This window comes from Coenobita brevimanus, chromosome 14, assembly GCF_032717465.1.
Source record: "Coenobita brevimanus isolate Jiangsu-jjx chromosome 14, ASM3271746v2, whole genome shotgun sequence".
NCBI classification, from domain to species: Eukaryota; Metazoa; Arthropoda; class Malacostraca; order Decapoda; family Coenobitidae; genus Coenobita; species Coenobita brevimanus.
The window spans coordinates 51,257,084-51,270,671 of NC_136967.1; the positions used below are offsets into that span (position 1 = coordinate 51,257,084).

The 13,588-nt window shown below is 37.9% G+C and overlaps 1 non-coding gene across 1 annotated transcript; it reads right to left on the reverse strand.

Moving 5' to 3' along the window:
- Positions 1 to 4,067: 4,067 nt before the first annotated feature.
- LOC145390450 (5S ribosomal RNA) lies at positions 4,068 to 4,186 on the reverse strand. Its single transcript, XR_013895639.1, has one exon. It is a non-coding gene; the product is annotated as a 5S ribosomal RNA (ribosomal RNA).
- Between the last annotated feature and the right edge of the window lie 9,402 nt (positions 4,187 to 13,588).

Genomic DNA, 13,588 nt, shown 5'->3' on the forward strand with positions numbered 1-13,588 from the left:
CGTGTATAATTGCAAGCGAGTTCGACGAGAACGTGTTTGGGGCGAGCTTACTGTATATATATATATATATATATATATATATATATATATATATACATATATATATATACATATATATATATATATATATATATATATATATATATATACATATATATATATATATATATATATATATATATATATATATATATATATATATATATATATATATATCAGCAGTGGACTTGTAACGGTTGATGATGATGAAAATACATATATATATATATATATATATATATATATATAATCTAACTTTTTACCTGTGTATCTATTCATATATGTATATATACACATATAAGTAAACTTTCAATTATTCTTTGTCACAATATCCAGCCCAACACAATATCCGGTGCTGCTGGCTCGGCTCTACTGAAGCAATATCCAGCAAAATAACGCAACATCGGGCTCTGAAATGGGACGTAACCATCGAAGCTATGCAATATCTGGCATTGAGGCATATGATCTGGCTTGTATGCAATAGCCAACCGGTGCCTGGGAAGACCCTCAGCATGCTAGCTGATGAGAATGCCCACTCTGCGCCAACCAATAATATACAGTATATATATATATATATATATATATATATATATATATATATATATATATATAAATATATATATATATATATATATATATATATATATATAAATATATATATATATATATATATATATATATATATATATATATATATATATATATATATATATATATATATATATATATATATATATATATATATATATATATATATATATTGATGAAGCTCCGAATATTTGCCTTCTCATTCGCATTCGCAAGTATTTGCATATTTTTTCGATATTTGCATTTGCATTTGTATGTTTTCATGCAAATATTTTTTGAATATTAATAATGTAATTTTGTTTATAAAATTTATTTTAAAAAATCAAATAAAGTGTTAAAAGGATGAGCTGAGTGAGTGTTCTAGGCTAGTATTGCCAACCAAGCAGCTGTACCAAGACAGCTAGGGCTGCTTGCTGCCCCTTACAGTGTCGGCAGATTCCCAGAGAAGTCTTGTTTTCTCCAGATTTTTTGCCAATGAGAGATTTTCAGAATTTCTCATTATAAGTGGGCAATCTCCAGATTTTTAGCTTGTATCCATATGAAAAAGTACTCTAAATCTCAAGAATTTCTGATATATGGTATATATATATATATATATATATATATATATATATATATATATATATATATATACCCTCTCATGCACGATAAGTTTTGGTAAGTTTTCCGGCACATGATTTTTTCTTCGAGGCCGCCTTGCCCAGCTGCCTGCGTGTGGCAAATAACACGTATTCTCACCTTATTTTTGCCACCCAAACATCAATATACTGTCACGAAACCTGTATCATCTTAGTTGTCGATGTTTGTTCTAGTTGATAAGCACCACAAAAAAAAAAACAGGAAAACACGAATAAAACAACATTAGGCGGCCCTGAATAAACATTTGGCTACGTCAATTTCTCTTCCCAACATCACCATTTGAATGCTTTCCATGATACAGGAAAATGTTATTAGAAGTTTTGATAGAGAATTTCATCAGCTTTTTAAAATACGAATCCTGTTGTGATATGATTTATACTTCTCGAGAAAATAGCCAAAAACTGAAAGCCATTTTTGGAAAAAATTCATGGAGCTTTTATTACGAACTTTTCTTGCACACCTTATGTTTTTATTGCATAATATTATGCAGAATTTCACGAGCTTTCAAAGGAGCACATTTGGTTTTGATACGCCTTATAGTTTTCGAGTAAATCGTCAAAAACGACTGGGAACTCACGTCCGTGCGTCACTTTCGTGATGCGCGCACAGCATATGATATAATCCCGCCCATGTAACAACGAATTCTTATCATAGATATTACAATGTTATGTCTTATACATATGTATAATTTACAGCTCTTTATCATGGTTCTTACTGGAAATCAATACGTCCAATAGTTTTTGAGTAATTGGCCGACCAAGTGAGATTATTCCTCCGAGTGCTTTAGACTTTTACCTCAAGCGTTGAAAAAAACGTAGTCTGTTCCCCTGCCTTTTCCTACAGAAAAATGCTGCCAAAGGTATATATTCTGGTAATGAACATACGTAGAATTCAATGCTCTTTATCAAGGTTCTTACAGAAAATCGATACATCCAATAGTTTTCGGGTAAATGGCTGACCAAGTGATATTATTTCTCCAAGTGCTTTCAACTTTTACCTCAAGCGAGGAAAAAAAACGAGTCTGTTCCCCTCTTTTTCCTTCAAAAAATGCTCCCAAAGGCTTATATTCTGATACTGAACATACGTAGAATTTACTGCTCTTTATCATGGTTCGTATGGGGATTCGATAAGTCCAATAGTTTTGGAGTAATTGGACGACAAACATGGAATTCTCCTCCTCACCTGCACGCGAGATAAAAAAACATTCTTTCCCTGCCTCACCCACGCCTACATATTTTCGCTCGTTACGTTTTCTTATTTTCTTTTTTTACTCAAAGTATACACGTAAAATATCATAAAGTTTTTGATAGTGGTCTCAGAAACTCGACATGACCACTAGTCTTTTTGTTAGGTACTGATACTGAAGCTGAATTTTCTTCCATCTCATATGTGTGTATGTAAAAAACATTACTTATTTGTGTAAAAAATATTGAACTATAGAAATAGGTCAATATACAAATCAACAAAAATATGGATAACTCACTTCCTCCAGAGGTGTTGAGATGCTGGCAGTAGCTTGAAGATGATGAGTTATGTAGTGTGTGAGCGTGTGCATGTGTGGCTGAGTGTGTGTGTGTGTGTGTGTGTGTGTGTGTGTGTGGGTGAGTGTGTGTGCGTGTGTGTGTGAGTCTGTGGCTGTGGCGTATTTTCTTCTCTCCTTGCGATACATTTGCCTAAAACACATGCGATGCACACAATAGTTCTCCACGAACATTCACTGCATGACATACGTATGTATATGTGGCTGTGGCATATATCTTGTCTCTGACACTTGCACTATGTTTTAGATAAGGCAGTCACTGCATGAAATATTTCTTTGTGAACACTCGCTGCACTATTTTATAAGTATATTTCACACTAAACCATATGCAATACAAAACACTATAACATGATTCCAATCCAACTTCCTCTATTATTCCCGATTCTATGGCGTACGTGACCGCCTGCTTCCTTAGCGACTGTTGCATATCTATATGGCGTGCATAATGCTTGCTATGGTAGGTCTGCTATTTCACCAATCCAGGCACTATATGTTTCACAAATATAAGTATTGGCTTAACTGTATAAAGGTAAAATACTCACATCATTTATGGGTAAGGTGGAGCAGAGTTGAAACCCCATTATAACAAACCACATTCCTGCCTGTAGGCTTAACGGCTGATAATGGGCCCCAGTGATTTACAGACAATATATCAATGTGCCATAGATACAATCACTTCACATCATAGTAAAAAACACTGTACAATCACAATATTTCAATAATGGCTTCTGCCTCGGGTGGGAGGGGGAAAATGGTGGGTTTAAAGGGACACTGACAACTGTGCTACTCTCTTGCCCGGCTGGTCGTGAGATACTGAGATATTTCTGCTATGCATTGTCTCATCAGAGCAGTCACAGTGTCGCCAAATGCTTACCTCAGAATAGAGATGCACACACTAGAACGCACCAAAATTTGACGCAAATCAGCCAAAAACTTTTCTTTTGACGGCGTTTTTTCTGCTTAGGAACGCGATTCGCGTGACTGTGCTTCTTTCTACCAAACCATATGCAACGTGATTCACATGACTGTGCCTGAGAGGGTATATATATATATATATATATATATATATATATATATATATATATATATATATATCTACCTATATATATATATATATATATATATATCTATATATATATATATATATCCATCCATCCATTGCCAGACGCCATGTATCCCAAATGGGGTGGCCAATGGCTTAGAGTTAATTGTTTTACAGGGAGGGGCACTAATCCTCCACCAACCCCACTTGACGTAGGGATGCCAACAGCATCTGGTGTTCCCAGGCGGTCACCCATCCAAGTACTAACCAGACCCAACGTTGCTTAACTTCGCTGATCGGATGGGAAGCGGTGTACTCAACGTGGCATGGCCGTTGGCATATATATATATATATATATATATATATATATATATATATATATATATAGAGAGAGAGAGAGAGAGAGAGAGAATGCCTATTTGATGTAATTTGGTTTCTTCGAAGTCCGTCCAGGACATGTCAGATATCACCAGGGGATGCAGGTAAGAGTTGGGTTCTTGTCCCGCATGACGGCATCATAAAAAACTGATAGAAATGTGTTCATCCTATTTTCAGTGGCTGAAACATAAAACTGAAATTTATTTGTACAAAAAAATATGAATCTCTCACGTTTCTGTGTCATCAATCGGAATATGTGCATTTGCAGTTGTATTTGCCAATGTTTAAAATTCATACTCACATTCACATTCGCATTCACCAGTGTTGAAGAACATACATTCGGCCCATTACTAATAAGTATATATATATATATATATATATATATATATATATATATATATATATATATATATATATATATATATACAGTCATCTTACCTAAAGTGCACCTTTGCAAAGTGCATCTCACCTAACATGCAATGAGGGGTGTGACAATAATTAATTAATTAGAAAGTGTATTTCCTACTTGTGATGTGAGACAGGCATGAAAAATTGCGACAGGTACGGTATTCTCTCCCAGCTCACAAGCATAATTTGTAGCGCACGATGGGTAAGGGGTGGGGCTGGTGAGTATGTGTGGTGGGGTGTGGCTAGGGTGTGAGTGAATGGTGGCCACAGCAGCAGGATGATGACATAATGTGTGTAGTGTCTCACATGGACTTTGAAGGTTTCCTGGAGCAGCAACAGGCAGCACCTAACCTAGTGCAAATTAAGATGTCCATTCCATAAAACTGGCCATACAATAATGTGCTTTAGCCCCTACACCAAGGTCATGTTTTTGCTCTCCTTGCGTGTCCAGCGAGGATATTCGTGCTCCGACTGACTTTTTAAAAATATTTGCCAAAAATCAGTTGTTAGTCCTAGAATATTATATTTACATGTGCTTCTGGCGCATACCTTCAGCTTTCTCCTGGGATGTTTGTTGAGCCTTCATCGAGTACCGTAGGACTTGTGGAGACTTCTGAAGTTGGGTAACGAATTCTCCACTTTACACTTCATGACACCCCGTAATATGATTACCACAGCCTGATATTATCACTAGAAACACTATTCTATGATTTTCAAGTAGTTTGGAATCCATACACACATAAAAAAAAAAAAAAAACTGTGAAAGCAATGAAAATTACGAGCGTGTATGAGCTTCCCACTTGTGCTCATTCCCTGCTGGTATTCTGTCATTTATTATTCATAAACACACTCACACTTTAAATTCTTATTATTTTACTACACTTTATATATATATATATATATATATATATATATATATATATATATATATATATATATATATATAAAATATATATATTTATATATATATACACAATATATATATACATATATATATATACATATATATATATATATATATATGTATATATATAGTGTGTATATATATATAAATATATATATTTTATATATATATATATATATATATACAGTTTTTATCCATAAGTTTCCTTCAGTAATAGTAGTTTATTTTCACTCCAGGCAACTTTCTCGTTCAGTAAACTCGCGTCGAGAGCAAAGCTTTGACTGTCATTACTCCAAGTATTTGTACTCATATTCTTATATTAGTAATTATTTACATTTCTATTTTACTTACACTATGTTATACACTGTCACTTCCAGTAAATAAGGGCTCCTTTCCCTTGGAGCCAGGATGAACTTGTGACACTGAAGCACTCATAGTTTATCACCATTTCCTCCACTGGCTCATCACACGATTCACCAGAAAGATTGTAGTCACTGTCCATCATCATCATGGATAAATTAGCCAGTTCACGTCCCACAGCAGAGTCATTTAGTCCTTTACCCCTTCCCACATGAGGTTTAGTAGGGGTAGAGGTCACAAACCCTCTAAAAGTGGCAGAAATGGATGGGGGCGAGTGCTACGTGCTTTCATCTGAAGAAACAACACTGAACTAAATGACGAGGCGAATATGGGGCTGCCAAGGGTTGACAACGTCAGTGAGGTGACAGCTGCTAATTTATATGCTGTGAAATGACTGGCAGAAAATTAGGTAGTTCCAGGTGAATGTAAATATCACTTAGGCTTCTCCCTTCCTTTCTTATATATATTTTTATTATGAGAATAGATTATACGGCATATTTCAAGGGGAAATTACCAGGAAAAATTAGCGAACAAGTGCATGTGGGGTGTTGCCAGGTGATAATTAGCCAACTCCAGGTGTATGGCACTATCAGTTACCTTATTTTTTATTTGGTATATATTATTTTGTATAAGAATAGGACAGAGGGCTTATTTCAATGGATGAAATCAGTAGAAAATTCCGGGGAAGATTTGCTTAGCGCAGCGCGGACGGGCAGGCGAGAGGAGAGGGTAATGGAGGGGAGGTAGGGAGGGGAGTCAAGAACGGGGATAAATAGCTAAATTGTCAACAATGGATGGGAGTACAGATGACATTAGCAGTGCTGACTATTGTTGGACACAGGCAGTACTGATAGATAATACAAGCCACCACTTGAAAGCCTGGGAGAATTCAAAATAACACAGAATCGCAAAAGTGATGGCCCGCGGTATGATCCATTGCACCTGAGCATCACGAAAGTGATGCCCTGCGGTTAAGGGGTTAAGAGCATTCGTTAATCACTGGTGCAATCGTCACAAGGGTTGCCATTTGGTATTTTTCATTACCAAATGTGTGGCAATTTGGTAATGAAAAATTCGATCAGTAATGATTCAGACTGATTCATTACCAAAAAGGATTTTTCACATGTATGAGTGTACCGAGGATGGAGAGGGTGGATTATCTTTTTTTTCCCTTTAAATGTGAGAAAGAAGGAACCAAAGGCTAAGAGCCCACAAAACGTTCCTTCCAAGAAGAAAAAAAATACAAAACAGAGCCAAAGCCCCTCCAGTAGCGATGAGAGTGATAGTGAGGCACGGCATGAAGTTCGTGCAGAACAGCTGTGAGTTTTTTTATTCAGCTTCCGGCCTCGGGTACCACAACAGCAATTTGCATTATTTACACTCTGTACAATGCTGGTAAGGTCTTGAATTTTCATAATAAATATACAGTATTACTCTTGGATGTTTCTATTGTAAGTTTTCCTTTTGCGTTTTAGTTATGGATAGGTATTGGTGAATCAGTATGCAAAAATTCAGGATGTGTCGCCCATAAAGCCATTTTAACATGGGATCCTATGCCTCCCAAAGTGCGAATTTATCAAGTGCGATGGACTGTGTCGCCCATATTCACGCACTTTACGCGAGATGACTATATATATATATATATATATATATATATATATATATATATATATATATATATATGTATGTACACCCGCGAACCAAAGTTTCGGTACCCCCTCGATGGAAGGAAGTGGAAGTCAGGGTTAGAGAGAGGGCAGGTGAACGGACAACCGTGAGTGGTACTTTGGAACTGAGCTACGAGGCGAATAGTGAGAAACCTAATGACACTGGATTCGAAACATTTCCATGCTATTCACCTGCAAAACATTATGCGTTCGTAACATACATACTGTAACATATAACATAGACTACTGTGTTATCATGGTGTCCTGTGATACTGACCCATCTGTTTCAGATCCTCATCACCCAGTTGTATATAAGTTGCAACTTGTCATTATAACTGCAGTCATAATTTTTGTGAATGTTATCCCTGGATAATCTATAGCTATAATAAAGAATGATTGTGAATTTAATGTTGATTTTCACAGTAGTTGTGCGGATGGTTATAAATGTGGCAATTATTTTATGTGGACGACTAAACTACATTGTGATGGACAGCAGAGAGCATTCGCCAATAATTTACTGTAACCAGATGAAATTAGATGCAAACAACACAAAATCTTATGAGACAACGAAGACACAGCTGTGGTATCCTGCTCCGCCCTGTTATCAAGGCCTTAAGTGTGGCTTCACCTCATACTTGCATTATTTTCCTTCAGTCGCTGCCTCTTTTATTACTCTTACTTCCCAGTATCCTCTTACTGCTAGACGTCATATTCCTTGGAGGGTTTCTTGTCGTCCGGTCCTATAACCCGTACTGTATTACATTATTCCTCGCATCATCATTCCCAGACAAACAACGTTAGCACAAGACTGCTGAATCTGTTAATACCATTATTGCCACTGCCACTACTACTGTAATCCCCCTTTTCCTATTGTGTCTACTGCAATTCCCCTCACAGTACTACTACTGCTACTCCTATTACTACTCCACTATAAATCTGTATAATAATACATATGATTGTCCTTATGTCTGTGTATCTGTTAATCATATTGTCCGTCCCACCGTCGACAACTCGTCACTTATCCCGCACCGCTACCCCAGTTGCACCCCACCCCCCTCTCTCACACCCGCCATGAGCTCTATTCCTCCCCCACTCCGAACCATTTTACTCCTCACCTCCTTCTTGGGCCACCAGGCCTGTTGTTCACCTTTTACCGGTGAATATACGTGGCATGCATTAATAAGAATAATTATAAAATTGACAGCAACAACGTACATCTGCAGTATTCCGAACATTACATAATTATAAAAGTCGCAGACTCAAACGTGCCTATATTACGGAGCTCTGATATATTAACCACAGAACCGACCACAGACCGTTCCTATCATTGCCACTGGACCTTACCTGTAGCACTTCACCGTGGTAATACAACCCACTGAAGTCCTTTGTGGGATCACTACACATGTTTGGGAAAAATAACAGCACACAACATGCCTACAACCCATTAAAATACACCTGTGGCATTTCACTGACATCCATTAAATTGCCTAGAAGTTAGCGGACAAACAAACACACGGCTGGACATAGACTGAGGCCGAATGTCTGGCATCGGTATATGACAACCTGACAAAACTATTACGATCCTGCTTTGTAGGTGTCATCATAGTTATAATAATAATAATAATAATAATAATAATCGTAGTAGTAGTAGTAGCAGTAGTAGTAGTAGTAGTAGTAGTAGTAGTAGCAGTAGCAGTAGTAGTAGTAGTAGTAGTAGTAGTAATAGTAGTAATAGTAGTTGTAGTAGTAGTAGTAGCAGCAGTAATCACATGTTAATATCCATGATACAGAGGAGGACAAACACCATAATCTCCCTGATAAAACAAGTAAAAACAGCTGTGACATATAAAACCAACTAGTGCCATAATATGCTGTAATGGTAGGGTTATAGTAATACTAAATTAATGTTTGACCGCAACCCAACCTTCTGACATGGCAAACGGATTCTGCACTGCGTCGACACATGCTATTCCAGTGTGTGTCCTTCACAGTATCGTGCCTAATAACATGTGATTAATTATTATTATTATTATTATTATTATTATTATTATTACTATTATTATTATTATTATTATTATTATTATTACTGTGATGACACCTGCAATGCAGGATCACAAGTTTTGTCAGGTCGTTACATACCGATGCGAGACAAACTGCTTCTGTCGTCTGTGTCCAGTCGTTTGTTTGTTCGTCCACTAACTTCTCCAAGGCTATTTGATGGATGTCAGTGAAACATCATATGCTTATTTTAGTGGTTTGTAGGCATGTTGTGCACTGTTATTTTTCCCAAACACGTGTAGCGATCTCACAGAGGACTACAGTGGGTTGTATTACCATGGTGAAGTGCTATAGGGAAGGTGCAGTGGTAATGATAAGAACGGTCTGTGGTCGATTTTGTGGTTAATATATCAGTGCTCCGTAATATAAGCAAGTTTGGGTAATATAAGCAAGTTTGGGTCTGCAGTTATTAAGTGTAATGTTAGGAACACTACCGTACACATCTACAATGTTGTTGTTATTATTATATTATTATAGCCTACCTTTAGAAGGAGGAGCGATCATGTTTTTAACTGCATCTGTGTGTGTGTGTGTGTGTGTGTGTGTGTGTGTGTGTGTGTGTGTGTGTGTGTGTGTGTGTGTGTGTGTGTGTGTGTGTGTGTCTGTGTGTGTGTGTGTGTGTGTGTTCCTATTATATCTCATGAACGGCTTGAGCTATCAACATGAAGCCTTCAGCGTATCAAGATATGACCAAAATCTTGGAGGAGTTCGAAAATGGCAACTCGGGGTCAGAGTCAAGGTCACCAAACTAACTGCTAAAGGTCAACTAGTTTTTATTGTCTGCCTTTAGCACCATTAAATCTCATAAATGGCTTGAGCAATCAACATAAAACCTTCATGGTATCAAAATATGGCCTAAAGTTTGGACTTGGCAAACAGAATATTTTAGAGGGCGATTACCGTTTAGCTCTCAAATGCCTTCTTTTTTATTATTAATGCATACCACGTATATTCACCGGTAAAGGGTGAACAACAGGTCTTCTGGCCCAATGATGAGGTGAAGGGTAATGTGGTGTCGAAGTGGGGGAGGAGTAGAATCCATGATGGGTGGGAACTGGAGTAGCGGTGCCGGGTCAGTGACGAGTTGTCGACGGTGGGACAGGGACAATAATTATGATTAACAGATACACAGACATAAAGACAATCATATTTATTATTAAACAGATTTATAGTGGAGTAGTAATAGGAGCAGCAGTAGTAGTACTGTGAGGGAAATTAGACAATAGGAAAAGGGGGATTACAGTAGTAGTGGCAGTGGCAATAATGGTATTAACAGATTCAGCAGGCTTGTGCTAACGTTGTTTGTCTGGGAGTGATGATGCGAGGAATAATGTAATACAGTACGGGTTATAGGACCGGACGACAAGAAACCCTCCAAGGAATATGACGACTAGCAGTAAGAGGATACCGGGAAGTAAGAGTAATAAAAGAGGCAGCGACTGAAGGAAAATAATGCAAGTATGAGGTGAAGCCACAGTTAAGGCCTTGATAACAAGGCGGAGCAGGATACCACAGCTGTGTCTTCGTTGTCTCATAAGATTTTGTGTTGTTTGCATCTAATTTCATCTGGTTATAGTAAATTATTGGCGAATGCTCTCTGCTGTCCATCACAATGTAGTTGCCACATATATAACCATCCGCACAACTACTGTGAAAATCAACATTAAATTCACAATCATTCTGTAATCCACGGATAACATTCACAAAAATTATGACTGCAGTTATAATGACAAGTTGCAACTTATATACAACTGGCTCGGTGCTTTATTTGTGTGATGAGGATCCGAAACAGATGGGTCAGTATCAGAGGACACCATGATAACACAGTAGTCTATGTTAAATGTTACAGTATGTAAGTTACGAACGCATAATGTTTTGCAGGTGAATAGCATGGAAATGTTTCGAATCCAGTGTCATTAGGTTTCTCACTATTCGCCTCGTAGCTCAGTTCCAAAGTACCACTCACGGTTGTCCGTTCACCTGCCCTCTCTCTAACCCTGACTTCCACTTCCTTCCATCGAGGGGGGTACCGAAACTTTGGTTCGCTGGTGTACACGTATCTATCTCAGACATAACATATATTCTTAATGAAAAGAAATGTGTAAGAGTTGATTTTCTCCAGTGAAGGAGCTGTCGTGTCCAAATTAATGAGTGAAAATTAGCATATGAACTAATCATTAAAGTTTAATAAACTTCTCAGGGTAAAAAACATGAATATAGAAAGTATCAAACAAAATAAGAAAAGTTATACTACAATTTTTTCCCAGGGGAAGAATGTCTGCAGTGTACTCAGAGTGTTTGGCTGCTTCATTTTTAGATACACACATACACACACACACACACACACACACACACACACACACACACACACACACACACACATTTTCTCATATATATTCTTGCTATTTGTGTCTCGGGCCTACACCCACACCCGACCACAGTAGTCTTCCATACATCCACATGCACACACACACACACACACACACACACACACACACACACACACACACACACACACACACACGAACTCCTCCCTAAACCACACCCACACCCTCTTGTACCACACCAACATCACTCAAACAATTCCCACATCCACATCTATTCCCATGCATTTTCTTTTTTTTGTATGTAAGGAAGAATGACTCAAAGGCTAGGAGCCCACAAGATTATTCACTCCAAGAAAAACCAAAAACCAAAAACCAACTAAATTCAAGATCCGTTCATTTTGAGATCCCTGAACACACTGCGTTTCAGACTGAAGTCATAGGAAGTAGGAATTACGGACAGGGGAAGACAGTTCCATTATTTCCCTGTAGCACTAACCCGTCCCATCCCAACCACTTTTCCACCACTGACTCCCCCTAATCCCGACCATTTTTAGATTTTTTTTTTTTTTTGGCTCAAACCTCCTCTTTTGGTGAGAAACATCGAAAATTCATAGAGAAATCGCTCACCTGAGGTTTAAAATACTCGATACAGGTAGGAGTACCTCCTTACCTTACTGGGTTTTCTAACAGGCTGGCACCAAAGAAAACGAGTTCTATGGGAGGATAACTATTTCACACCACTCATAAATGGTATTTATTTATTTACTTGGTACGAATTTATATGTAGTACGAGAGTATATTGGTTTTCAAGCAGTAATATAGGCATTATAAGTATTGTTTCGCTCATTAACTCATCACCATACCTGACCTTTTTTTGCCACATTACCTGATCATCATTTCTAACTGTTTCTTCCTCTAATGCTATGTAAAGTTTGTCCTCCACATTGTCATTGATTGGGGAATCACTCTGGCCCTGAATTTCTTACCGTGGCATGACTTGGCTTTACTGGCCAGGTCACTGATAACAGGTGAAATGCTGAGAATGGCGTGCTGGGGGGGGGGAGGAGGTCATGCTGGGTAAGGCATTGTCCCTGCCTGGCACCTTGTAGAGGAAGGTGTGACGTGTATACGTACCAAAAATCACTAGCGAAAATTGAAAATTGTGCAAATTAGGGACCTTGCAATTGATTCGCGTTTATGTACGTCGATGGGATTGGCAGTGACAAAATGTGTAGACGTTAAAGAACATTGACGGGACGCTGCGGGTTAATGAAATACTTAGAGTAACGGCTAACTCTTGCATTAGAGAGTTGGACAGAAAAAGGATAAGAGTTTCCTGCTATATGGTTGCTGCATGCCCGCCGTAGTGGTGGAGGGATGAAAGCAGACATTTCAGAGGAGAAGTGACGACTAAAGTAGCTATAGAAAAAAGATAAAGATACAATAGCGTGGCAAAGGGACAGAGTTGAAGGAAGCCAGTGTGAGGAGGAGAGTTAATGAGACGAAAAACCTATTACTCCACATCGTTGAGAAGAGCTGTATATAGGGAGCTTCCCATATAAGAGCTGTACTCTACACAAGGGCATGTAAGACCCCTATATAAAGCCAAGAACTGTGCTGGGGTGAAGAAGGCATCGA